The 26,933-nt window shown below is 45.3% G+C and overlaps 1 protein-coding gene across 2 annotated transcripts in view; it reads right to left on the bottom strand.

The window, feature by feature from the left end:
- Positions 1 to 15,434, bottom strand: part of IFNAR2 (interferon alpha and beta receptor subunit 2) — a 49,902-nt gene extending 34,468 nt beyond the window's left edge. The window contains exon 1 of one of the 2 annotated variants that reach the window (XM_045284865.1): positions 15,292 to 15,434. The gene's annotated coding sequence lies outside the window, so the exon portion shown is untranslated. The remainder of the gene's footprint in view (positions 1 to 15,291) is intronic. The other variant, XM_045284864.1, reaches the window with a different exon arrangement.
- Between the last annotated feature and the right edge of the window lie 11,499 nt (positions 15,435 to 26,933).

The raw sequence follows: 26,933 nt of genomic DNA, 5'->3' as shown, positions 1-26,933 counted from the left end.
ACGATGTACAAATGCGCTTTACACAATTGATGTGTGTATGGATTGGGATAACAGTTGTATGAGCCCCTAATAAAATGTTAAAAAAGAAAAAAATAAAATAAAATAAAATTGAAAAAAAAAAAAGAGCTGGGCCAGTGCCAATGAACCACACATCATCTGCTCCAGGTAAGTACAGTGTAGGTCACTAGGCCAGCGGGCCCCTCAGAACAGCTGGGATCAAAGGGTCAGGGGAGCGGGGTAGGATGCTATCACTGAGTGGTAGCCGGGGGAGGGGCAGCGCAGGAGAGGGTCAAGTTGGAATGAACACAGGTGCTTGTTGTGGGGAGGATGAGGAAGGGCTGACCTCCAGGGGGGCGGGGAGAGTCCGAGGATGCCCTTGAGATCATTAGGTGGGGAGGGTCTTTAGTGATATGCAGCAGGAGGACAGCACTGGCCTAGGGCATCTGGGGATAACCCGGGAACCCAGGCCAGGTGCCGCGGAACACTAGACAATGAATCCCTGACCTTTGGGGTACATGTCATACTCCAGAGGCTGCATCGGTGAGACCCCCAAATGGGAACTCCACTGGGTGAACTGGAGTTCACCCTACCCCAGATACACTTGTAACCTGAGGACTTAAACTGGAAACACAATGGTGTCTGAGGTAGAAGAAGCCAGCTGTACCAAGAGCGGTGCACTGTTGGTTGGCGAATACACAAGGTCTTGGTACACAAGGCCCTGTATGCTGTATTAAGATACATAATATCCCGACAACCCTGTGACAGCCATTGTTATATTCTGCTTATGCTCATTTATATTAGGGTGTATCTCAGAGGTGTGTCACCACTGGGGCTCACCCTCTTGAAATTGTGTTATTTGTTTTATTACTTTTCAGAAAATGAAAGCCAGGGGTGTTGAGCCTACAGGGAAAGAAAATATAACATGGGTTTGGGGGAAGGAGGATATAGAGGGGTGCAGGAGACAAGAGGGAGATGATGTCAAGAAGTCCTGGTTTGGAAAACAAGTACGGGCATGCAAGAAATGGTACAATTACATTTGGCATGATTGAACTATGGAATGAAAGAAAGAAGGAAAGAATGAACGGCATAGATCCAGGAATGGGTTTTGGACATGCATGAGATCCTAGCTCCAACTTAAGAACAATCAGTTCTTACATCATGGCCCCGCTTGATACTCACCTTCATGAAATGATCCCTGAAGATAAGGGTGCTCCAGCAAAGTGTGGTGAAGAAAGCAGATAGTGCCTGGCTATCAATAAAAATAGTGTCTGGGGTCTTAAAGGTTTGTATTCAAACAAGCAGCCATCTAAGCGAGAAGTCAACTGGGTCCACATGGAAGAAGCATACCAGTTGTGTTATCCAAAGATGGTAATTATAAAACTCGATTACGGTGAGGAGAAATGCATCAGAGCAAAAATTATGAACACTCAATTTGTGGAGGCTATGGGGAAGGAGGGAGCCCAAATCCACCTACAGAGTATCTAGTCAGACTGAGCCCCTGGCAGATCCACCTTACTATCAGGCAGAGACCACTGTAATCTTGATTATGCTCAATTGAACTCGACACTTGGCCAGTTGACCCCGAAAGACTCGAGCTAAATTTGCTCTGGGTGCATGTATCTCTGACTGGTTTGATGACAGACACTTCTTCCCTAGCCTTCTGATTATTGTTGGGGGTCTTTTTCTTCGTACGCATTATTACTGTTGTTGTCTGTATACTATAATGTGTTTACTCTTACCACCTTAGTGTGATTTTGTTTTCTATTGTTTTCTGTTGGGTCTCCCAGCTGTGAGACACAGGAGTGGATGCATAATGATAATAAAGGATACAGGGGCTATAGGGAATATGGGGAGGGGGATTTCCAGAGTAACGAATGATGACAGGAGCGGGGAGGGAGCATTCGATGGATTGTGATTGCATAAATCGTCTTAAAGATAAATTAACCATGGGGGAAGGGAATGCTCTAAAATTGATGAGGGGGTGATTGCACAATTCTCCATGATATGATTGAATGATTGAATTATGATATGTAAATTACTTGCCAATAAAACTGTTGAGGGAAAAAACCACCATACCAAACCAAACTCAATGCCATCGAGTCAATGCTGGTTTCTAGTGACCCTATGGGATAAGGTAGAACTGTCCCTGTGAGTTTCTGAGACTATAATGCTTTACAGGAGTACAAAGCCTGTCTTTTTTCTAAGGAGTGGCCGGTTATCTTGAACTGCTGGTCTCATGGTTAGCAGCCCAATTTATAACCACAACACCACCAGGGCTCTTTAAGCTCTAATATACCACTAAAATATATATATTTGGGAGATCTTTCCAGATTTCCAGGATCCCTGGTGGTACAGTAGATGTGATGGGTTGCTAACTGCAGGATCGGCAGTTAGAAAGCCCCAGCTGTTGGGATAAAGATGAGACTTTTCACTTCGTTAAAGATTTACAGTGTCAGGAAACCCACAGGCGCAGTTTTACTCTGTCCTACAGAGCTACTATGAGTCAGAATGAATTTGATGGCAGTGTTTCTTTCCAGATTTGCACCTGTTATGAATTAAATTGCCCCCCCTCTGCCCCCAACTATGTGTCACAATACTAATGTAAATGAACCAAAAAAGGTCTCTGCCTGGTGTCCACAGAAATCCCATTTTTGGATATCATCAGTCTTTGAGAAAGTGAAATATATTTATAAAGCACTGAGCAAAGAGGTCAGAGGAGAGTTCCTCCCACCTGACTCCCTGAATTTCTTACTATGTTGTTGCCTCGAAGTCTATCTTCTCAGGGATTAGTATTGCTACCCCTGCTTTCTTTCGGTTGCTGATTGCTTGGTATGCATTTGTCCAGCCTCTGATTTTTAGTCTGTTCCTGTTTTTGTGAGGTGTGTCTGTTGTAGGCAGCATATTGACTGATTTTGTCTTCTCATCCATTCTGTGACTGTTTCTTTACTTATGTTCTTAGTCCACTTACATCCAGTGAGATTATTGCTACGTATGTATTTGGGACTGTCACTTTGCTTTATATTTGTGTGTGGTTGCCTTTAGTTTCTTGGTTATGCCTGGGTTATTTCATTGCTTTGGATGTTGCTCTGTGTGTTGGTTTTTGTGAGGAACTGTCTTGTGTGTTGGCTTCAGGGTTGTGTATCGTTGCTGGTGATATTTTGGCCATAGTACTTCATTGAGTATTTTTGTACTGGTCTGGTTTTTGTGAATTCTTTTAGTTTCTCCTTGTCTTGGAAAACTTTTATTTCTCCATAATATTTGAGTGATATTTTTGCTGGGTACAAAGTGTTTTTCCTCCAGGACTCTGTATATGTCACTCCACTGTCTTCTTGCCTGCATGTTTTCTGCTTAGAAATCAGAGGTTATTTTAATTGCTGACCCTTTGTATTAACTGATCTTTTTTTCCTCTGGCTGCTCTTAGCATTTTTTTCCTTGTGGTTGATGACATTAGACATCAACATGCTGTGGAGATTCCCAAAGAGGAATCTCTCCTGACTGGGGTTCTTTCAGCTTCCTGAATAATTAACTTTTACTCCTTTAGACATTAAGGAAAGTTCTCTGGCAGGAGCTCTTGGACTATTCTCTGTGTGGATTTTTTTTACTTCTTCCGTTTCTGGAATTCTTATAAGGCGTGGGTTTTTCCTCTTAATTGTGTCCCATGTTGTTCTTGAGCTTTTCTCGGCCTCTTTTTGTTGTTTGTTCTTCTTTTAGGTTGGACTCTGTCGATTTGTCTTCTAGCCCACTAGCTCGGGTCTCCATCTCTTCAGGTCTGTTTCTCTGTTCTTCTGTAGCATCATGCTTTTCCTTTCCAGCAGCGGTTCACAACCTGAAGGTCATGATCCCTTTGGGGGTCGAACGACTCTTTCACAGGGGTTGCATGATTCATAACAGTAGCAAAATGACAGTGATGAAGTAGCAGCAAAAATAATTTTATGGTTGGGGGTCACCACAACATGAGGAACGGTATTAAAGGGTCTCGGCATTAGGAAGGTTGGGAACCACTGCTTTATAGTGTTGTTTAATCCTGCTATTGTAGTATTTGAGTTTTTGTGTTTCTGTCTGGAGTTTTTCTTCTACAGCATGTAGTGAAGTTACTAGCTTTTCTATTGTTTCCTGTTTTCTCTCACTCTGCCTTCATCTGTTGCATAAGTGCAATCATCATTCTTTTACATTCTTTTTCGGGTAAATCCATAGCCTGTTCAATTTCAGGCAGTACATTTAAGTCTGGTTGCTATTTGGTTACTTATTTCTGTTTCTTGGTCTGTGTGTGCGTGAAGCTCTATCTTCCGTTGCTCCCTTGACATCTTGAGGCCACTGTTAGGGGTGTTCGGGAGGTGCTGCTCTGTGGGAATGGTTAACTTTGTTAAAACATCCCTGGTGGTAAGCCCGAGTGTGACTCAGGGTAAATGTTACCTGTGTATTAAAGTTTATCATACCTGGAGTGTCTACTAGAGAGATTAAAGGGAGTACTTTTTAAGGAATTACAGGCCTACAATATAAAACAACAAATTTTATGCAAAACAATGTACCGCTTTGGGTACAAAAGTACTGACATAATTAGACCGCCAGGGAGATTGCGTGGTGCAGAAGAGGGGTGACGAGCAGTTTGTATTAAGTCTCTGGGGGAGAGGATTAAATTGGGTGTTAGGGGTGCAATGAGAAGGTAGAAAAGGAAGTGTTAGCAGAAGGCGAGAGAAAGGAATAGTAGACCAAAAAAAGAAGAAAAAAGGGAGGGGTCAGGTCGTGTTATTTGGTAGGTTAAAAAAAGGGAAATTAGATTTTTTAAAAAGAATAGTGTTAGCTTTTGGTTTTATGAGGATGAGAAGGAAAGAAAAGGTGTGATGAGAAGCAAGAGAAACTGAAAGAGAGGCAAATCGTGCTAGGAAATGAAACACAGACATTTGGATTCATCAGAATGGAGGAGAAAGTCAAATGCCACCCGAGGGCCTGTCTAGGAGCAAAGAAATATCAAGGATTGCCTGCAGACACCAGAAACCAGGAGGGAGGCTTACAGGAGGCATCCACAAGCCTGTGGCCCTGATTTGGATTATCAGCCTCTGGAATTATGAGAAAATAAATGTTTGCTCTTAAGGCCATCACGTGTGCTACTTCTGTTAATGTAGACCAGCAAACTAAGACACCATCTAAGAGGGTTTCCTTGGTTTTGAACTAGCTGGGTAATGTTCCATCCTAGGAATAAATCCTATTTTATTTGACCAGTCTTTCTGATGGACATTTGGGCTGTAACTCCTCAGGGGATGTAGAAAGCCTCATCTTTCTCTCTTGGAGCATCTGGTGGTTTTGAACTGCTGATTTAGCACTTAGCAGCCCAACCGGTAACCACTCCACCACCAGGGCTCCTGAGTCCTTCTCTAGAACCTGTTGATTCCTAATGATGCATCTATCTTGAACAATATTCTGTGGGGGTAGAAGGTTTGAGAGCAGATCATCAGTTCAGTCTTCCAATGACAGAGCCCATAGACTGTTGGTGTTCCATTCCTCTCAGACTGGAAGTGCCACTGAAACCTGTCCTCCATGGATGAGCCGCTGGTCTGGGGGATGCTGGTGGCATAGCTTCTGCATCATAGGCAACATGCAAGCCACCATGGCACACAAGCTGGCAAATAGATGGTGGCATTACATAGTACTGGCATCCCAGTACAACTTTGTGAACTGTGGTTATCATAATCTCCAGCATTACTCCTTGGCAGACAGCCTTCCTATAGATAATGGGAATACTTTAATCATAGGATGCCACCACGTTGAGGTGACTCCCTGATATTTTAGTATCTGCCCTGGGGCCTCTAGCCTGTTTTTGATGGCCAAACCCCTCTGCTTTGGGCCTGCATCTGCAGCAATACCTAGTCCCATCGGTGGCTGGGAAGATGCAAATCCACACAGCATGCACCCACCGTGCCAAGGACAAGCCCAGCTCTGCCCACTCTGCGTCAAGGAATGCGTCCTTTGCTTTGTTTTTGGTGACTTCTACCCTACTTCCAACCAGATGGCTGGTGACTAAATTCTTGCTTTCTCACTAAAATCCTAGAGCCAGATCAACTGCCGTTGAGTTAGAAAGGCCTATTTTTGTGTGTCTTGGCAATCTGCCTGGAATTGTTACTAGAGCTCCTTAAAATTCTCCCAGAGTACACTTAGATCAGGTTTCCAGCACCACAGCCCTTGTGAATTCTTCCCTCTCTCACCAGGGCTGGCTTCTTGGGTGTATGACCCAGGCGACACCTCCTGGCTGTAGATGCAGAACGATTGATCTCAGGCTTGGCTAAAAAGCTCTCCTGTTGCCATGCTTCCTGCTTTGTTAGTAGAGCCCGTGGGACATGGAGCAAGTACTAGAAGCTGGGAGCCTCCGCTCACCTGCACATTCATCCCGACTTCTCTACTTCCCCAGGATGGGTTCTCAGCACTCTGTTCCCCAGGCCCCCCATGTCCCAGGTCCTGTCAGGGACTAGAGGCAGGAACGGGGTGCAGAATCCCATTTCCTACTTTTGCTGTCCTGAGTGAGGACTCAAGGGTGGGCATGGGTGGGTGAGGAGGTCTTTCCTGCCCTGAGCTGACAGCACCAGGATTCTGTGGGCAGTTGGCCGGAGGTTCCGTTTGGTAGGAGTGAGTCTTTTGCCCACGCCCAGACCATGGAGATAGCACACCTCTACGATGAGGTTTCATGACCCACGGGCACTGCCAGCAGGCTGGGTGGTTTGTAGCAATAAGAATGCAAACCTAAAGGATGGTGCTTCCCACTCGGAGCCCCACAGAAGAAAGGCCTGGCTGTTTTATGCCAGAGAGATTACAGTCAAGAAATCCCCACGGAACAGTTCCACTCTGCCTTGAGTTGGAATCAGCTTGACAGTAGGAGTATTGGGTTGGGGGTATTTTTAGTTCACACTGGGTGGGGCCAGTTGGGTCCTTGGGGAGGGGGTGAAGCCTGACATAGTTTTTTCCAAGCCTGCCTTGTCTGGGGTGTGGTGTGTCTGTTCTGTGACCAGCAGGAAGGAGAATCTGGTACTTTTTAAGCCTAAGTGCATGTGTCCCTAAGTCTTGAGGGCAGAGGGGCCCTGGGAGCATCTGCATTTGCTCACATCCCAGTATCCCTGTGTCTGAAGCAGCATTCTCTACAGTTGGCTCTGTGCCTGGGCGACTCTCTTCCTTCTTCCAACCTTCCAGACTCTGGCTAGAGTTTGTCTCTTTTGGCTAGTTTGAGGAACCCTCCAGGGACGAGCTATGAAACCTAGCTTGAGCAATTTGTGACTTGATGATTTCGTAAATGCCCTTGTCTTAGCATTTACAACGGGTTTTGCACGTTATACAAAAGAACTGTAAAAACTCATACTAATAATTTAAATTGTATTCTTTTACTTAGAATAAGTAACATTAGGAGGAGTGGGACAGACAAAAGCTTTTAATTTGGGTACCTTTCGCGCTACTTTCTCCTAGTCTCCATTTTCATTTTGCTGGATGCCCTGCAAATTACATGGCTGGCCCGTCTACAGTCTACCACTGTCTAACCAATGCACCAAGCTCCCGGGGTTCAAGTCAAGGCTGTCACCCTCTTCGTGATTTACCCTGAGTTGCTGTCCCATGCACGCGCTGAGTTCTAGCTGACATGGCATCTCCTGGCATGTCCCTTGCTCTGACTTTCGGTTCTGGGAGTCTCCTTCCAGGGTGTGCTCCGTGCCATGCACACCCGCAGAAATAGCACACCGTCTTTTCAAAATCCAGCTCATATGGAAACTACGTGAGTAAAGAGATTCTTCTCTGAACCCTAATTCTTCCTAAATGGACCGACTGGATGGTAGAACCAAGGATGGGGTGTCGCACATCTGAATCCGGTTCATTGATGCCAATGAATAAGAATGAGTTGGGTTTGGATGTGCCACACAAATTCAATTTGACTATAAACTAATCAAGGATTGTTTTAGATCATAGCATTTGGTGTGTGGCCTTTCCTTATAGGCTACATGTTTTTTCCTCCTCCCACACCCAAGGGTTCTCAAATATTCACCAATAGCTCTCGTACTTCCCCTCAATAGTATTTATACTGAAATGTTATCCATTTTCTGGTATGAAACTACCAATTCCTTGATGCGAGACAATGTGACAAGCATTGTATTTCCAGCCCCTCACACAGGATCTTAAGAAATTGCAAGAACTTAGTAAATTCTTGTTAAATGGATTAATGAGTTTCTTAATAAACAGGCGAATTGCTGGGGAACTGAATTAGTACAACTTATCTGTTTCCAACTTTGCACTGTGGGTATTTTCAAACTTGAATTCTGGTGATCACCCATCTTTAATAATCAGCATCTTATTACACTTGCCTAATCTACCCCTCCTCTTCGGCCCACCCCCCACCCCCTTCTCCCAACTGGATTATTTCAAGCAGATGTCATAGGATTTCATAGTAATTCATGACCACAATAATAACCAATCCCATCACTGGAACTTATTAATGTTTAATATTATCTAAAATCTAACCTTTGGTGATATTCCCCTACTTGGCTTCACAAAGCCTCATTAGGGTTAATTTCTCTGAGTCAGAGTCATAGTAAAGGTTCGCACATTGTATTTGTGCAATATAACTACTAAATCTCTTTTAGCTGAAAAAGAAGAAAAAGAAAGAAAAAAGAGCTAAAGTATTATAAGCTTAACTCCCCTTCAACAAAATCAAAATTCAAAACACCAAGCCAGCAGCTCAATTCCAATTCATGGTGACCCTATAGAGCAGCGGTTTTCAATGTGTGGGTCGCGACCCCTTTGGGGGCTGAACGACCCTTTCACAGGGTCACCCGATTCATAACAGCAGCAAAATTATAGTTATGAAGGAGCAATGAAAATGATTGTATGGTTGGGGGTCACCACAACATGAGGCCCTGTATTACAGGTCTCGGCATTAGGAAGGTTGAGAACCACTGCTGTAGAGGGTTCCTGAGACGGTTCATCTTTGTGGGCACAGTCTCCTTCTCCAGAAGGATGGCTGGTAGGTTTGAGAAGTCCATCACCTAGCTCATATCGCCACCAGGATGTATGTACACACACACACACACACACACACGCATTTACATATATTTTAATAGGCTTAATTCAGTTGATTTTAAAATCTCTGTATGAAATCCAGTACGTAGTGACCATGGCTAGAGCCTGGGTCCTCTGCATGGAGACTGGTGTAGGTCAGGGCTCCTTGGTGCGAATTTTGATTCTAAGCCTTATGTATTGGTTCATGCTTTGAAAGATGAAGACATTGACATGTCCTACCATCTTCCTCCCTTCACTTCCTTTTTCGGTTGGTCTGAACTTAGAAAACAATCGCATACTATTCTCCCCACAGCTTCCACGAATAACAAACAGAAGCCAAACTCAAGGACTGACTCTGACTCAGGGCGGCCTGGAGAGGAGCCGCAGTCCGATGCTTAACCAGCAGCACGATAAATACTGACTACTCACCAGCCGCCTTTTTTTTTAAAACTGAAATTCTTCACTTCTGGATTCTTTCATCTCCTAATTTGCTGGATTTTGTTATCCAGCAGTTGTCTCCTCTCCCCGCCCCCCCACACAAAAAAATGGTCCACCGGTATTGGATTTCCTTTGCTCTTTTCAATCCAAGATGGTTAGTCTGACGTTCAACTCATATGACATCTTGACTGAGTAAAAGATGCTCTTGGGAAATGTTTCTTCCTCTAGAGAACATTATCTTCCGACACTTAGCACTGCACTGGAGAAGTATGCGGTCAGCTTGGTTTCTTTTCCTCTTTTGAGTCTCCCCCAATTTTTTTCCTTCGAATTTAGGTAGTTGGCAATATCTTGGTACTGAGCATTCCCATGTGAAATTTTGGTCTACAGGGTGTTTGTTTGTTTTTTTAAAACCTTAATTGGGGGCTCTTACATCTCTTATCACACTCCATACTTTCATCCAGTGTGTCAAGCACATCTGCACATATTACACCATCATCACTTTCAAAGCATTCTCTTCCCACTTGAGCCCCTGATAGCAGCTCCCCATTTCTTCCCCCTCGCCCCCACCCGCCCTCCCTCATGAACCCCTGATAAGTTATAGATTATTTTTTCCATATCTTACATCATCCTCAGTCACCCCTCCCCACATTTCCATTATTCATCCCCCTGGGAGGTTGTAATAAGTTGATCCTTGTGATCGATTCCCCCTTTCTCCCCCAACCCTCCCCTAATCCTCCTGGTATCTCTACTCTCCTTTATGTCTCTGAGGGCTTTATCTATTCTGGATTCCCTGTGTTGCGGGCTCTTATCTGTAGCAGTGTGCATGCTCTGGTCTAATCTGATTTGTAAGAAAGAATTGAGGTCATGATAGTGGGGTGAAGGAAGCACCAAAGAGCTAGAGGAAAGTTGTGTTTCATCAGTGCTACACTGCTCCCTGTCTGGCTCATCTCTTCCCTGTGACCCCTCTGTGAGGGGGTGCTCAATTGTCTACAGATGGGCATTGGATCTCCACTCCATGCCCCTCACCCCCACCCCATTCACTTTGGGTATGGTTTTATTCTGGGTCTTAGATGCCCGATACCTGATCCCATCGACACTTCATGATCACACAGGCTGGTGTGCTTCTTCCATGTGGGCTTTGTTGCTTCTCAGCTAGATGGCCGCTTGTTTATCTTCAAGCCTTTAAGACCCCAGACGCTGTATCTTTTGATAGGTGGGCACCATCAGCTTTCTTCACCATATTTGCTCATGCACCCATTTTGTCTTCAGCGATCTCGGGAAGGTGAGCATCACAGAATGCCGGATTGTTAGAACAAAGTGTTCTTGTGTTGAGGGAGTACCTGAGTTGAGGCCCAATGTCCAACTTCAACCTTAATTCTTAACATGTAGATATGAGTACATAGTTCTATTCCCCTCTCATTATATATATATATATATATATATATATATTTACATGTGTACATGCCCTACAGGGTGATTTTTACTTCATTTATTTTTGCTTCATTTCAATGAACTGTCTTGCATTCTTTTGTTTTACTTACACTTTCGATCTCACTTGTTGGGTTCTCTACATCAAACTCAAAACTTACTGCCATCAAGCTGATTCTGACTCATAGCAATCCTATACATCAAGGATCTCAATTTTCCTAATGGCTCTTGGCTTAACCATCTCCCCTATCAGATTCTTTCCAATTGACTTAATCTTTGTCCCCACCTCCCCTGCATGTATTGTCCTTTCTTGTATTAAACCAAACATTTCTTGTATACAATAACTTAATTTCCAGTAGTATCGATTCTGTTGCTTCCTCTAATTCATTCCTCCTCTAAATTAGTTTTTATGGTCTTCACTTTGTCCCCTTAGGTCGGCAATCTTTTTTTTAATCTTAATTTTAAATCTTTATTGACAGCCTATTTTTATGAAGTTGTTATAGTGTGTAAACCAGTGGTGGGATTCAAATAACTTAACAACCAATTCACTGCCCTAAGGATCATTTAAGTGTAAAAAAATGACATACCAGTAGAGTTTATTATTTCGTATAGCTAATATTTAAGTATTATGTAAGTGCTAATTTATATAATAAGAAGAATAAAAGGCACAAAACTAGAAAAGATAGAAGAGTTTTAAAATATTAATGAAAAATATTAAATAATACCTGACACAAAGGATAAAACTGTTATTTAAGATATTGCCATATTGCTTCGTGATGGGTGTCCTCACTTGCAATCTTTTTCACTTTTATCAGAGGAGCATCATCAGCTGTGTGATTTATCCTGAACCATCTTTTCACGGTAGTAGGGTCCCGTTCCTTTAGAAGTAGGCTGATTAGACAACAGTCATTGTGCTTCATAGATTGGAAATAGGCGACTTCTCTTCTCTGCCCTTATTATGTTCATCTTTGAAAAAGCCCTTTCTGCTTCTGCTGAACTTACATCAATTGTTCTGACAATATTTTTAGCTCTTTGAGGCCTCAGGGATTGCATAAATCACTCATAATATCTTGTGGGGATTTGGGTGTAACACAAAACTGAAACAAATGGCAGTGTGTCACCTTGTGATTGCTTGGCATTTTTTCTCTTTATGTTATATGTTTGCTTACTGAAGTATCAAACACAGAGGAAGAAAAATGTAGCATTTCATCAAAAGTATGAGTTTTATGAAAAGAATAAATAAATGTTACAAGCATAGTTCTAATTTTTTATTCCTATGGACAGAAGTGAACATTACTACAGGTGCTTAGAATACGCTGTTGCACAGATGAGCCTTAATAAAGAGCAAGGAATATACATTTGTGATTTCCACATGGGGCAGCTGCCCAGCCAGTCACCTTAGAGAGAACCCTAATGACAAATGTCATTTTAACAATTAGTTCGCCGAACTCAACAAAATATTAGGCATCAGTTCTGTGGAACAGGTGAGAACAAGCTGAATCCCACCACTGGTGTGAACCAATTATAACCGATTTTCTTCTGTCTCGAGACTTATAGTTTATTTTAATGAGCGTATTGGTTGGTCATGGTGCTCTTTCCTTTTCTTTGTTGCCCCCACATCATTTCTGTTCTCCCTGCTTGGGCTTGGGTGGTTTCTTTCACTTGCTACAAGGATACAATGGAGTAAAATCTCACCTCCTTTACTTATCTAGTGCTGACACACCAGAAATACCACAGAGTGGCTTTAAAGAACAAAATAAAATTTTCTCACAGTTCTGAAAACTAAAAGTCCAAATTAGAGTCGCGACCCTGTCAACTCTTTCCTTGCCCATAGTCATGTGTGTTCCTTGTCTCCTTGGTGTTTCTTGGCATTCCTTGGCTTGTGGATGATCCTCACATGCTGGACGTCTTCCCTGAGGTGTCTATCTTGTTTGGTCTTTTTAGAACTCAGAAATAATTAGGAGCCACCCTGGTATGACCTCATCTAATGGAGTGATTATATTACATTGTATTGCATTACAGAAGGCCATTGCATTAAATAACAGTGGGTGTGAGATAATTATATCACGTCACATTACACCCCACTTTGGAAGATAATATACTCTAATCTGGGCCACCTGATCTAATCCCATGTACCTTCTCAGTGGGAACGATAGCCACTGGGAACCATAGCCTAGTAGGGTTGACCATTACAATTCCCCTTCTATATGTGAGTGGAATTACAATTTGCTCTGTGAAGACTAGGCAGCTTCTCTAGCCTGAGGGACTCATGTTGGGATGGAAGGAGGGGAGGACGAGCTGAGTCACAATACTAGAGTCCTGCTTTCTCCCCAAAGAACTAGCTGAATGTCAGGCACAGGTCAGCACTTCTGGAGGAGTGAGGAGTGCCATCATTCGAGGTTTGGCTAGGAAAGTTTTTCAGATGTTTTCCTCACAGCAGATTTTTGTCTGTTCCCTAGGACAGAAGGATTGGGGGGATGTATGTGGAGGGGGGAGAGCTGCATGGTATTTGGAAAGTTTGGCAAAGCGTGGGACAGGTGACAGCCTCACAGGTCGTAGTTGACCCCACCTCCACCTTATTGTGACCACTGGGCTCCAGGACAATCAGAGTTTAAGTTCCATTAGATTACAGGCATGTTTCAGGCACATTCTACGCTTCTAAGACCACTTGCCAAACAAAAGTGAGGATTTCAAACAAATATTAACAGACCAGAATGAGGAGGGATATTTAAGGTTTCTCAATAAGGCCACCACTATCCAGCTAATAAGTCAATGTAGAGACAACAAAAATCCTGGACTGGACTGACAGACAACACCATGATTAAGATTGAAGTCAAAGATGTCATTGCACTGGGATCCACAGTCAACACTCATGGAAGCAGCAGTCAAGAAATCAAACCACTCAGAAGGGTCCTTAGGCGAGAAGTTGGTGAGACTTCTCTCACATAGGGTGCTTTGTCAGGAGGGACCAGTCCCGGAAGATGGACATCATGCTTGTTAGAGCAAAGGATCGGTGGAAAAGAGGCAGACGCTAAATGAGATGGGTTGACACAGAGGCTGTAATGATGGGCTCAAACATAACAATTTTGAAGACAGAGCAGGACCAAGCAGTTCTGTTGTATTGAGGGTTGCTGCTATGAGCCCCGGTGGTGGAGCAGGTTAGGCACTCACCTTGTGCTGAGCAGTTTGAAACCACCTGATCTAATCCCATGTACCTTCTCAGTGGGAACCATAGCCACTGGGACCATAGCCTAGTAGGGCTGACCATTACAATTCCCTTTCTATATGTGAGTGGAATTACAAATAGCCTCGGAGGGAGAAAGGTGAGGCTTTTTACTCTCTGAAAAAGTTACAGTTTTGGAAACCTCAGAGGGGCAGTTCTACTCTGTCCCAAAGGGTCACTATGCGTCGGAATCAACTAGACGACAGTGAACGAGTGAGTGGCTGAGACGAGTCGGAAGTGTTGAAGAGCAATGTTATCGCTTGGAAGGCTAAGGTTTGTACGGCCCACGTCTTGGTACTTTCCCAGTCACCTTATGTGCAGGTAAAAGATGGACAAGGAGAAAGGATGATCGAAGAATTGACGAGTTTGAATTCAAGACCGTGGCTTTCCAGAAGAACAAACAAATCTGTTTTGGAAGAAGTACAATCAGATGCTCCTCAGAACTGAGGCTGGTGAGACTCCAGCTTACACACTTTGGACATGTTATCAGGAGAGAGCAGTCCCTGGAAAAGGTCATCGTGGTTGGCAAAATATGGTCATTGATAAAGAGGAAGGCCTTCAAGGAGAGAGACTGATAGAGTGACTGCAACAAACGGTTAGACGGAACAAATGGAAGGCTAGTGCAGGGCCCTGCAACCGGGCAGTGTTTTGTTCTGTTGTGCACAGGGTCTCCATGAGTCCCACCCACTTGCCAGCACCACCACCAACATCCAGATCAATCAAGTTAAGGGACACCAGCACCACAGTGTACCAATAGGTGGGTTGGGGGTGCAAACACACTCCTTGGAGAAACGAACTGATTTGTTCTGATTCAAGCTCACACCCCTTGTGACCTGGTCAAGGGTTCCATCCTTGCGTCTCAGGGGAGGGGGAAGTTCTTTGTCCCCAACCCCTCCAGCTTCTCAGCGCCCGCGGGGCGGCGGATATGGAAGGACAGAGGCCCTCACTGACCTCTTCCTGCGCCTGACCAAGGAGTTACCTATGGGGATGTGGTGGAGACTGGCGGAGTCTAGGAGTCTAGGAGGAGGTACCTTGAGAAATGCAATAGTTAAACTTGACTATTGGGGGCAGGGAGTAGGGGCGGGGGAAGAGAGAGATGATTCCGGGAAGCGCCGGCAGGAGGCCGGGAAGGCGTAGTGCCCTATTGTCAGCAGCACGCGTCCCCGCCATCCCTTTACCTTTGCTGTCAGTCCATCGTCGCGGCCCGGGTCGGAGGTGCTGACTTCAGGGCCCCCAGCTGGCGCCCAGGCTCCGCCGCCGGCCTCGCGCATCTGCGATCGGCCCTAGAGGCCGGGGCGCGCTCCGCTGGCCAGCCCCTTGGGCCGAGCGGCCGGCCGACCTCCTCGGGCGTGCACAGGCCAAGGCCAAGGGGGCACAGTGCTGACCCTCTGACTCCGTGGGGAGGGTTCCGGGCTTCAGCTCGTAAGGGTGGCCCCAGGCGGGTGGCTGCGGAAAGTCCCGGGCGAGGGCGCGCCGTGCTCTATTGTGGCCATCAAGCGGCGCCCCGGGGGACACGGGCGCGCGCGAGGCGGGGCCTGGGCCGGCCGGGGCCGGGGCGGGGCGGCTCTCACCCGGATTGCCTAGTGGAGGCCTTTTCTCCAAGCTCCAACGGGAAAGGAAAGGGGATTTTAAGCAATTTTGTGTACCTTTGGGCATCGAACTGGCACTTCGAAAACACTCCCTAAAAATTGAATGAGTAAACGAACACGAAAATGCATTATCTTCTGGTTCCCCCACTCACTAGTGAAGTAAAGTTCTCTGATCATCTAACGTGGCCAAGAGTCAGAACTGATCCGATTACAGTGAGTGTGTTTGTTTGCTTGGTTTCTCCATCCTTCTCTTAGATTATGAAATAGACATAAAAGTATCTCCTTTTCAGAATCGGCAAGGTCCCAAGCTCAAGAAAGGTCTTTACCAAAGATGTAAACATTGGTCTCTTCCTCCTTCTCAGGATGTAATTTCTCACACTTCGCACCGTGTGTTTCTAGGTGGGTGGGGAGGAAACACAGCAAACTCAGACCAAGCTTCCTACCATGGAGTTGATTCCAAGTCACAGTGACCTTATGGGAGAGGGTTTCTGAGACTAACTCTTGACAGGAGCAGACAGCCGCGCCTTTCTCCTGCACAGTATCTTGTAGGTTTGAACCGCGGATATTGTGGTTAGCTGCCTAAGGCACAATCTACTATGCCCCCAGCGCTCATTATTTTATGTATTATTATTTATATCTGACAACGTTCAAAACAGCATATGAGGTGGCTTTCAGTAAATTTTAAGGCCCTGCCTGTCTAAAGACTCAAGTGCTTAAAGTTGGCGGTTTCAAACCCACCCAGAGGTGCCTGGGAAGACTCTGACACGTGTTCTCCATGAACTGGAATGACCTAATCAGCGGCTGGTTTTATTTTGTTTTCAGTTATAGTTTAAACACTGAAGGCACTCTAATGGATGTTTTTAAATCTCTTTGAAGGAGAAGGGAAGCTTATACTAACCACCTATTGCAGCAGGGCAGATTCTGGCTCATGGCGACCCCTTGTGTATCAGAGTAGAACTGATAGCATTTTTCAATGGCTGATTTGGGGGAATTAGATTGCCAGGGCTTTCTTCTGAAGTGGCTCTGGGTGGACTTGAACGTCTAACCTTTAGGTAAGCAGCTGAATATGGTAAAGGTTTGCACCTCTCAAGGTGCAGACTAACTACTTGCTGTTGTTAGGTGACATGTAGTCGCTCCCAACTCATAGTGACCTATGCACAGCAGAACAAACACTCTCCAGTCCTGTGCCACCCTCATGATTGTTCTTATGTGTGAGCCCATTGCTGTAGTCACTGTGTCTGTCCTTCTCATCAAAGGTCTTCCTCTGTCTCGCTGCCGCTCTCCCCACCAAGCATGTTGTTCTTCTCAGGGACCGGTCTCTCCTGACAACATGCCCAAAGTATGTGAGACAGAGTCTTTCCAGCCTTGCCTCTAAGGGGTATGCTGGTTGGACGTCTTCCCAAGACCAATCTGTTGGTTCTTTTTGGCAGCTCGTGGTACTTTCAATATTCTTTGCGAACATCACAATTTAAATGCATTAATTCTGTGGTCTTCCTTATCCAGTGTCCATCTTTCACGTGCTTATGAGGCAATTGAAAACACCATGGCTTGGGTCAAGCACACTCTAGACCTCAAAGAAACATGCTTGCTTTCAAGTCTTTGAAAGGGTCTTGTGCAATAGATTCACCTAATGCAATGTGTCCTTTGATCTCCTGATGGCTGCTTCCATGGGCCTTGATTGTGGATCCAAGCAAGATGAAACCCTTGACAACTTCAATCTTTTCTCCATTAACATGATGTCACCTATTGATCTGTTTTTGTTGTTGTTGTTTTTACATTGAACGGCAATTCATACTGGAGGCTGCAGTTCCTGCTTTCCATTAACAAGTGCTGTAAGACCTGCTCACTTTCAGCAAGCAAGGTTGTGGCATCTGCACATCGAAGGTTCTTAACAAGCCTTCCTCCAGTCGTGATGCCCTCGCCTTCTTCAAAAAATCCCACCTCTCTGATTCTTTGCTTAGTATACAGATTGAATAATTATGGGGAGAGGATACAACCCTGTTACACACCTTTCCTGATTTTACACCATGCAGTCTTCCTTTGTTCTGTTCCCACAACTGCCTCCTGAGCCATGGACAGGTTCTGAATGAGTACAATAAAGTGTTCTGGAATTCCCGTGCTTCTCAAAGCTATCCAGAGTGTGTTATGACCAACAAAGTTGAATCCTTTGCATAGTCAATGCAACACAAATAAGCATATTTCTGGTACTCTCTGCTTTCAGCCAAGATCCATCAGACATCAGCAATGACATCCCTTGTTCCATGTCCTCTTCTGAATGCAGCCAGAACCTCTGGGAGCTCCTTGTCCATGCACTGCTGCAACTGTTGTTGTGTGTGTGATTTTACTTGTATGTGATATCAATGATATCGTTCTATAATTTGCATATTCTGTTTGGTCACCGGTTTTTTTTTTTGGAATGTTACAATTTATGGATCTCTTCCAGTCAGTTGGCCAAGTAGCTGTCTTCCGAATTTCCTGGCATGGAGGAGTGAGTGCTTCCAGTGCTTCATCAGCTTGTGGAAACATTTCAATTACTATGGCATCAGTGTCTGGAGTCTTGGTTTGGGCTACTGCTTTTAGTGCAGCTTGAACGTCTTCCTTCAGTACCATTGGTTCTACATAGGTTGTTCTAACTGAACTTTCAGCTTTCTGTCATCTGAGCAAAAGGAGGTCAGTGATGTGGCATACTAGATTTAGATGATAAAAGACCATTTCATCCACGAAGTCAGTTTCCTTTGCTGAATCCCTTCTGTACAATAGGCATAGGGGTAATCATGAAGACAAATGTCATGACCCCGACTCTTACGTGCTACCCAGTCCTCAAGAGGCACAGAATCTCCACCATCCTTATATGCTCTAAAGGAAACGGACTGTGAGGTCTCATCCCTTACAAACACCCACGCAGTGTTGCAAATATTTCCAGCCCTCGTCTTAGAAGCGTTTCAAATAGTCTCTGAAAGTTTGTGTGGGTATGTGTGAGTCAGGAGTGGCAGGGGAAGCAATACACACTCTATGCAGCATATATGTGTTGTTAAATGTTAAAAATGGAAGTCTATAAAATGCTAATTGTGATTAATTATTGGTTGGCAAAGTTATGAGTGAGTTTTCCATTCCTTCTGTGGACTATGCAGTTCCCCGCAGGATTGTGTCCTGTCCCCACACAATTCACGGCGCAAATACCTGGAGAGGCTGGACTCGATGAAGGGCTCGGCGCGGGGAGTGGACGAAGATCTATTCACAACCTACAACCCGCAGATGACAGCGCCTCGTTTGATAAAAGTGAAGAGGACCTGACGCATTTCCTCAAGAAGATCAGAGAATACAGCCTCCAGTGTGGAGTAGGCCTTTCCTGATGTTGAAGCATGCACGCTCAGAAACAAACTCACTGCCTCTGAGTTGATTGCAGCGGATAGCGACCCCACAGGGCAAAGTAGAACTGCACAATTACGTGTTCGGGAATTCCCAATCTTTCGCAATGTTATCCATCGTTGTGATTCATACCTCAACTATCTTCAAACTCAATTCAGTTCACTGCTATCGAGTCAATGCTGACTCTCAGTGGCGCTAGAGGGCAGGGTAGAGCTGCCTCTGTGGGTTTCTGAGACTGTTTATGGGAGTAGAAAGCCCTGTTTTTCTCCCCAGCAGCAGCTAGTGGTTTCGAACTGCTGACCTTTTGGATAGCAACCGAATGCATGCCACTACGCCACCAGGGCTCCTTCAAATGTCTTTGCATAGTCAATAAAACACAGGTAAATGTATCTCTGGTATTTTCTGTGTTTGGTCAAAATCCATTTGACATTAGCAACGATCGCCCTTGTTCCACACCCTCTTCTGAATCTGTTGATGTGCTGCTACAACCATTTTAGAATTATCTTCAGCAACATTGTACCTGTGTGTGATATTAGTGATATTGTTTCATAATTTCTGCAGGTCAAAACTAGGAATGGAGGCTGTCAAGCCTGCTCTGACCCATAGCAACCCTATAGACACAGAAGGAAACACGGCCAGGTCCTGCACCGTCTTCACAATCATTGGTCTGTTTGAGTTGCAGCCACTATGTCAATCCATCTCACCGAGGATCTTCTTTTCCACCGACTCTGCACTTCACTAGACATGATCTCCTCCTCCAAGGACAGAGGGAAATAGAGATAACTGTGCAAATGTACACACATGGCTTCTCCCATTTCCTCCTTCTGAAGTATAACTGTGTATGCTTGGGTATTTATGTACTCCCTCCTGCCAGCTCTGCCTTCTGAGACTGCTGCCTAATAAAAATCCCAATAACAATAAGGACACTTAATGCCCAGATATCATGTGTTAAATACTACTATTGGAGAAAGCTTGAAGTGAGCCAGAAGATTAAGTGGTAGATATAGTTCAAAGTTAATTTCCTGTTTTTGATGGTTATATAGATGTACAGGAGAACATCGTTTGTTTGTGGGAAAGAAACCCTAAAACACTACAGGATGATGGCACGCCGGAAATGATTAAGAAAAACAGTATTTGCACTGGAGTTCAACTCTTCTGCAAGTTTGTTTCTTCAAACAGAGAAAAGATTGAAGACACACAAAGAGGAGTGTGACCAGATCCAACGCAGCACTGGAGCGGAAAGTGTGCACACTCCCCCAACTGCCAGGCATGATTGTCAGATGTGTGGGCTTACCTAACATATAGATGGAGAAGAGGTCTGAGCACTGGGCCCTGGTGTGTACCAGTGTTTGTTCTGTAACAGCAGGGAAGCAAGGAGCTGAGAAACATGGCCAGTGTGACAGGACAGGACAAACAGATTCCATGTCATGGGAGCCAAGAGAAGAGAATTTCAGAACACAAGGGACTGTGGATTCTTTGTAAGAGGCAGAGAAAGAAAGGTCATGGGCCAGCACAGAGGAGGTAGGAGAGTTTCCTCCTGTCAGCCTGCGCTTTTTGCAGGAAGTGAGAGGCCGAGTGTCTGCTGACGGAACGGCTTGTGGCACGGCGCTGAAGAAGGCCGGTGGTAAAGAGACATCCCAGGTGACTCTTGTTTGGCAAAGACATGATGGAGCCGAGGAAAGAGCCTGGCACGACCCAAACCCACAGCCTGCGTCCATTTCCAATCACGGCAGCTGTATGGGGCGGAGGGGCCCTGCCCTCCTCACCTTTCGGGAGTTCCAGTAAATCTTTGAAGAGGTGGCTTGCCTCACCTTTCTCTTGCAGAATGGCTGGTGGGTGTGAGTCAATGGCTCTTCTTTTAGGAGTCAGACATGTCATTCACTGCTCTGCCGGGGTTCCTTTGCCATATAGGAGGTGCTCAGTAAGCATTTTTGAATCATAACTCACTGAAATGGGGCTCCAGATGGGGGCAGGTATGGTCTCTGTCGCTCAGGGTTTCTCCTGAGTCTGGGAAATGCAGCCCCAGGGTTGGCTCGTGTACTGCCTGTGGGTCTCCCTGACTTGCAATCCCTTAAACTCACTTCCTGCCCTCCTCTAACTGCAGCAGCTTCTGGGCCCCCGTGTGTCCTGGTGGCTCTGGGACTTTTAGCTCCTACCTCCTCCTGCAGGCCCAGGGCCAGTGACATACAGACATTTCTCTAAGTAAACTGGATGTGGGTTGTTTGGTGTGTGGTTGTTTTTTTTTTAATTTAGAAAAAATCCAAAGATTTCATGGTGGAAATGACTCATTGAAGGCATTATCCTGGACTAGAAAAATACTGGTGTGCATAGGATTGTTCAAAAAGCTCATCCTCCTCCACCTTTCTACTCTCCCACTCAGAGGAAAAAATGTCATGTAAAGGGTCATTACACTTTGCATACTTATCCCATCTGTCTACTGAGCGAATGAGTAGTCAGAGAAGCTGACTTATGGGAGGATGAAAGGGCCACAGGGTTGGAGGAAGGCTTATTAACAACTTGCAGTCTGCAGGGGACACACCAAGCCGTGATACGCAGCTGACAGTGAGGAGGACTCGAAGCACTTGCTGCTGGAGATCAAGGGTGGCAGCCTGCAATGTGGATCACAACTCAGTGTAAAGAGAACCAACATCCTCACAACTGGAGCAAGAGGTGACATCAAGGTAAATGGAGACAAGACTGGCGTTGTCAAGGATTTCATCTTGCTTGGATCTGCAATCGATGCTCGTGGAAGCGCAGTCAAGAGATCAAAGGACACGTTGCGCTGGGTGAATCTATTGCACAAGATCTCTTTAGAGTCCTGAAAAGCCAGGATGTTACTTTGTGCCTGACCCAAGCTATGGTATTTTCCATCGCCTCATCAGCATGTGAAATTTGGACATTGAATGAGGAAGATTGAAGAAAAATCAATGCATGTGAATTACAGTGTTGGCAAAGAATATGGAAAGAACCATGGATTGCCAAAAGAACAAATAAATCTGTCTAGGAAGAAGTACAGCCTGAATGCTCCTGAGAGACAAGGATGGCAAGACTTGTTCTCAAGCTCGTTGGACATTTATCAAGAAAGACCAGTCCCTGGAGAAGGACAGCACGCTTGGTAAAGTGGGGCAGCGAAAAAGAGGAAGGCCCAGCATGAGAGGGATCGACACAGTGGCTGCAACAAGGAGCTCAAACACAAGAACAATTGTGAGGAAGGTTCAGGATTGTTCTGTGGTGCACAGGGTCGCTGTGAGTCGGAACCAGTTGGACAATCCCTAACCACTACAACAAACCTACAAGTCAGAATGGACTCTATAGCTGCGAGTTTGGCTTAGTTTTAGAAGCCTGGAGAACTGGGTCTAGTCTCAACTCCGGCATGAACGCTCCAAGGGTCAAGGTTATAGCCGAGATCAAGTGCTCAGCTCCAGCTTCTGGTTGGTAAGTCCTGCCTGTGCTTCCAGGTGGCCGCCTTAGTTTCTGAGCGTTGCCATAACACGAGTGCGGCAAGCGGGTGGCTTTAGCCAACAGAAATGTACATTCTCACACTTTGGGAGGCTGGAAGCCCTGTGGCACGAGGGGAAGACGCTAGCTGCTGGGTTTGGAGGACAATCCTTATCTCGGTTTCTTTGGCATTTCCTTTCTCTTCGATGTGTCGGTCTTCCCCTGAGGTGCTTTCTTTGTGCCGGATCTGATTCTTTGATATCTCCAAAGTGATCGATTTCAAGCACACCCAGCCCAGAGATGGCTTCCCTCACATCACAAAGAAACCCCGACTCTCAAATGGGGCTATAGCCACAGGGAGACCAGCTGCCTTCAAACGGATTGGATTCAAAGGGACCTTATGACAGTGTGGGACTGTCCCCTGGGTTTCCAACATGATAATCTTCATGGACTGCACATCCGTTGCCTATAGAATGACTGGTGGCTTCAAACAACAGGCCTTTCCGTTAGCAGCCAAATGCTGTGAGCATGGTGACACCGGGGATTTAACACGCATACTTTGGGGACTGACAGCACACTTCAGTCCACGGTAGGTGTGCCCATGGGGTGGTCTGCTCACATTCATAGGTGTAAGGAGAAGCGGGGCCATTTCCTCTTGCTGAGTCTCTGATTGTGAAACCAGAAACTGTACATGTGACCACTCTCTCTTGCTGCAGCTGTTCTCTGTAGTGCTCACCAGCCCTCACCACCACCAACCATCCCCCTACGCCCCCCCCCCCCCATGACAGGTGGGAGGAAGTGGAGCAGGGTGCTGCTTATGGTTCAGCTGCAAGATGTCCCTTAAATAAGAATGAGGGGGGTGGCAGTTTTGACACACTCCCAGACTCTGTGACAAAGGGTAACTCAATCATATTTGTCCTTTGCTCAGGGACTAAGACATAAGCTCATGACCCTTTCCCCCACTACTGAGTCTCAGGAATACTCCAGTCCTTCCATGCTTACCCTCATTTTTATCTAGCACCACCCCTTAAGGCTTGGCTGTACTCAGCTTTTCTATAGGGAAGGGACCAGGTTCTGGGACGCCTGCGACCCGATGGAGCCTGGACCACTCTTGCAACCTGAGAAAGAGGTGAAACTGGTACTCGAAGGGAAAGAAAAGAAGGACAATGAGATTTGAGGCAGATTTCTCAGGAAGCAGAGGAGTAGGGACTGGGTGCGTCTGGAAGTTCTCTGAGACCCTGTTCTGTGACATTAAAGACAATTAAGGTTAGAAAAGCCACTCGTGCCTTAAACGGAAGAACGCAAGGAAAAAACGCAAGCCTTGGGTTGCAATCTTGAAAAATGCTCTGGTAAAAATATCGAGTGATGTGGGAAGCATCAAAAGAAGATGGACAGAATACACAGAATCGCCCATGCTAAAAAGAACTAGGCAATAAATATTCCAGAATTTCAGGAGGTAGCATATGAGCAGGAAGCAATGATGCAAGCTTCTTGCTTACGTCTTAAATGAAGACGTGCAAGCTACACTGAAAGCATTAGCCAAAAGCAAGGCTATAGGAGTTGATGGAATTCCAATTGAAATGTTCAGCAAGCCAATAAAGCACTTGAAGCACTCATTTGTCTACGCCAGGGAATTTGGAAGATAGCTACTTGTCCAACACACTGAAAGAGATTCATATTTGTATTAATTCCAAAGAAAAGTAACACACACAATACTCAAATTATAGAATAATATCACTGATATCACATGCCAGTAACATTTTTCTGAAGGCCAACCAACCAACAATGGTTGCAGCAATACATTGACAGGGAATGGCCAGAGACTCAGGCCAGATTCTGAAGATGAGCTGCAGCAAGAGATATCGTTGCTGGTGTCAGATAGATCTTAACTGAAAGACGAGAACACTAGAAAGGTATTTGCATGTGTTGTGTTGACTTGTGATCAACAGTGTGGATCATAACAAACAAAGGACAGTCTTGAGAAGAATGGGAATTCCAGAACAGTTCATTGTGCTCATGGGAAACTTGTACATGGATCAAGAGGCAGTTGTGCGAATGGAACAAGGACTACTTCATGGTTTAAAATTAGAAAAGAGATGCATCTCATCATACGTATCAATCTGTATGCTGAGCAAATAATCAGAGAAGCTGGCTTATATGAAGAAGAATGCGGCATTAGAGTTGGAGGAGGGCTTATTAATAATCTGAGATACACACATGACACTATTGCTTGCTGACAGTAAGGAGGACTTGATACACTTGCTGATGAAGGTCAGGGATTGCAGCTCTCAGCATGGATTACTCCAAAGACATACCACTAGATATACCATTAGAGGCTGTTTGCCAGCACATGGTGGGAGGTCAGATGCTTAGAGATATTCTCCCTCAAGGCTTTCAGCCATCAGACTACTGTCTGGTCCACTGTAGGTGGTGCTCACACCCTACTGATAAGGATAGTCATTGTTTCCATGGAGAGCCAGAGAAGTGATCAAACCTGATCAGTGACATCCAAAGTTAGGCGGCCTTCCTGAATCTAGGATCCGCCCATCTTGTCACAAGTGTACCTCCAATCCAATCCCTCCCCTTACTATTTCGTGTATACCCCTAGATCGCCCCACTCTCATTACTATATTACCTATAGTACAACCCCTTCCAGTGACGTATGTCTTTACCTGTAATTAGGGCGCTTGCACACCCCCAAAAGATATATAAGCCTTGTTTAGTAATAAATCACTCTCTTTCCCCTGGTTGCTCTCTCTCCTGTCCTCCTTCCCCCGCTCACTCGCTCCTGCAATTCCCACCTTCCACATCCTCACGTGGACCACCAAGTGGGGCTGAGGTGAGCATGCTACCATAAAATGTGTCTGACTCCTTTATTTCACTCTCTATTATTCTCTATGACTTTACTATCACCTTTACTTATTATCGCTGTACAATTGCACCTGCCGGGCCTGTGATGATTTGTTAGGGGCTGGCTCCCCTGACAGATTACAACTTGATGTAAAGAAAACCAAAATCCTCACAACTGGACCAATAGGTAACATAAAAACAAACAAACAAACAAATCACATGTGTAGCCACAGGAACAGGGCACTAATCCACCGAAGGGGAAGGTGTTGTACATATCTCTACAGGAAAAGAGGGACCAGACTCCAACCCGGTGCTCCATGAAAAGAACTCAACACATTGACCTGAAGCAGGGAGCCAATAGAGAGGCCCAAGGGGTCAGCTTCATTACCAACTAAGTGGACAGTCCTCTCCCCCCCCCAGAATAATTCTTCTGAAGTGAAGTATTCTGGGCTGAAGCTACAGCTCAAGGAGAGGGACGTGTCTGATCAGAACACACAGGAGCCAACGAGGGGGGAGGAAAAAAGAGTGAAGCACATCCTGGCCCACCAAGCCCTGAGGACAATATTTCTGCTCACAGTGGCCAATGCACAGAGAGGATCATAGGACTGGCTCCACCATGAGACACAATGTTCCTCACTGACACATTGCACCCCGGGGGACAACACTGGAGACACATGGGGGGAATTGTGTCCACCCTGACCCCACCACACCAAGGCGAGACGCTGGGGTCATGCAACAGAGCAGCAAGGGTAGAGTAATGAAGTCCCCAGGGAACACCAAATATAGACTGTGGGGCCAGGGTGTGGCACCCCATCAGACTCGACTGGAAAACACTCATAAAGGACAACAAATAGACCTTGAACTATTTATAGGCTTTTCTTTTTTGTTGTTCTTGTAGCTATTGTTTTATTTTCTATTGCTGCTTTGTTGTGCTCGGTCTTGTGTTTGTGCATATTGTTGTCACTGCATGTCTATCTCTATGGGATAGGCAGGACAAACAAGCTGGAAGAGAGAACAATGGGATGACATGGGAGAGTGGGAGGCAAGGGAAAGGAAGTGGGTGTTAACAAACCAAGGGATAAGGGAACAACAATGACCGAAAATCGATGGTGAGGAGGGTCTAGGAGGTATGGCAGTGCTGGATCAAGGACAATGTAACCCAGAAGAATTCCTGAAACCCAAACAAAGGCTGAACATGAAAGTGGGACAAGAGGAAAGTAAAAAAAATAGGGGAAAGAAGTAGGAGGCAAAGGGCTTTTATAGAGATCTAAATATAGGCATGTACATGTGCAAATATATTTATATATGATGATGGGGAAATATATCTATGTACATATATTTATAGGTTTAGTATTAAGGAAGCAGATGGACATTGAGCCCCTACTCAAGTACTCCCTCAACACAAGAACACTTTGTTCTAATAATCTGGCACTCTGAGGCGCTAACCTTTCTGACACAATCGCTGAAGACAAAGCAGGTGCATAAGCAAATGTAGTGAAGAAAGCTGATGGTGCCCAGCTATCAAAAGATATAGTGTCCGGGGTCTTAAAGGCTTGAAGATAAGCAAGTGGCCA

The sequence above is a fragment of the Echinops telfairi genome, unplaced genomic scaffold, assembly GCF_000313985.2.
Source record: "Echinops telfairi isolate 266 unplaced genomic scaffold, ASM31398v2 ScPeMD7_7469;HRSCAF=8507_0, whole genome shotgun sequence".
In the NCBI taxonomy this organism is placed as follows: Eukaryota; Metazoa; Chordata; class Mammalia; order Afrosoricida; family Tenrecidae; genus Echinops; species Echinops telfairi.
This window is presented reverse-complemented; position numbering and strand designations above follow the sequence as displayed.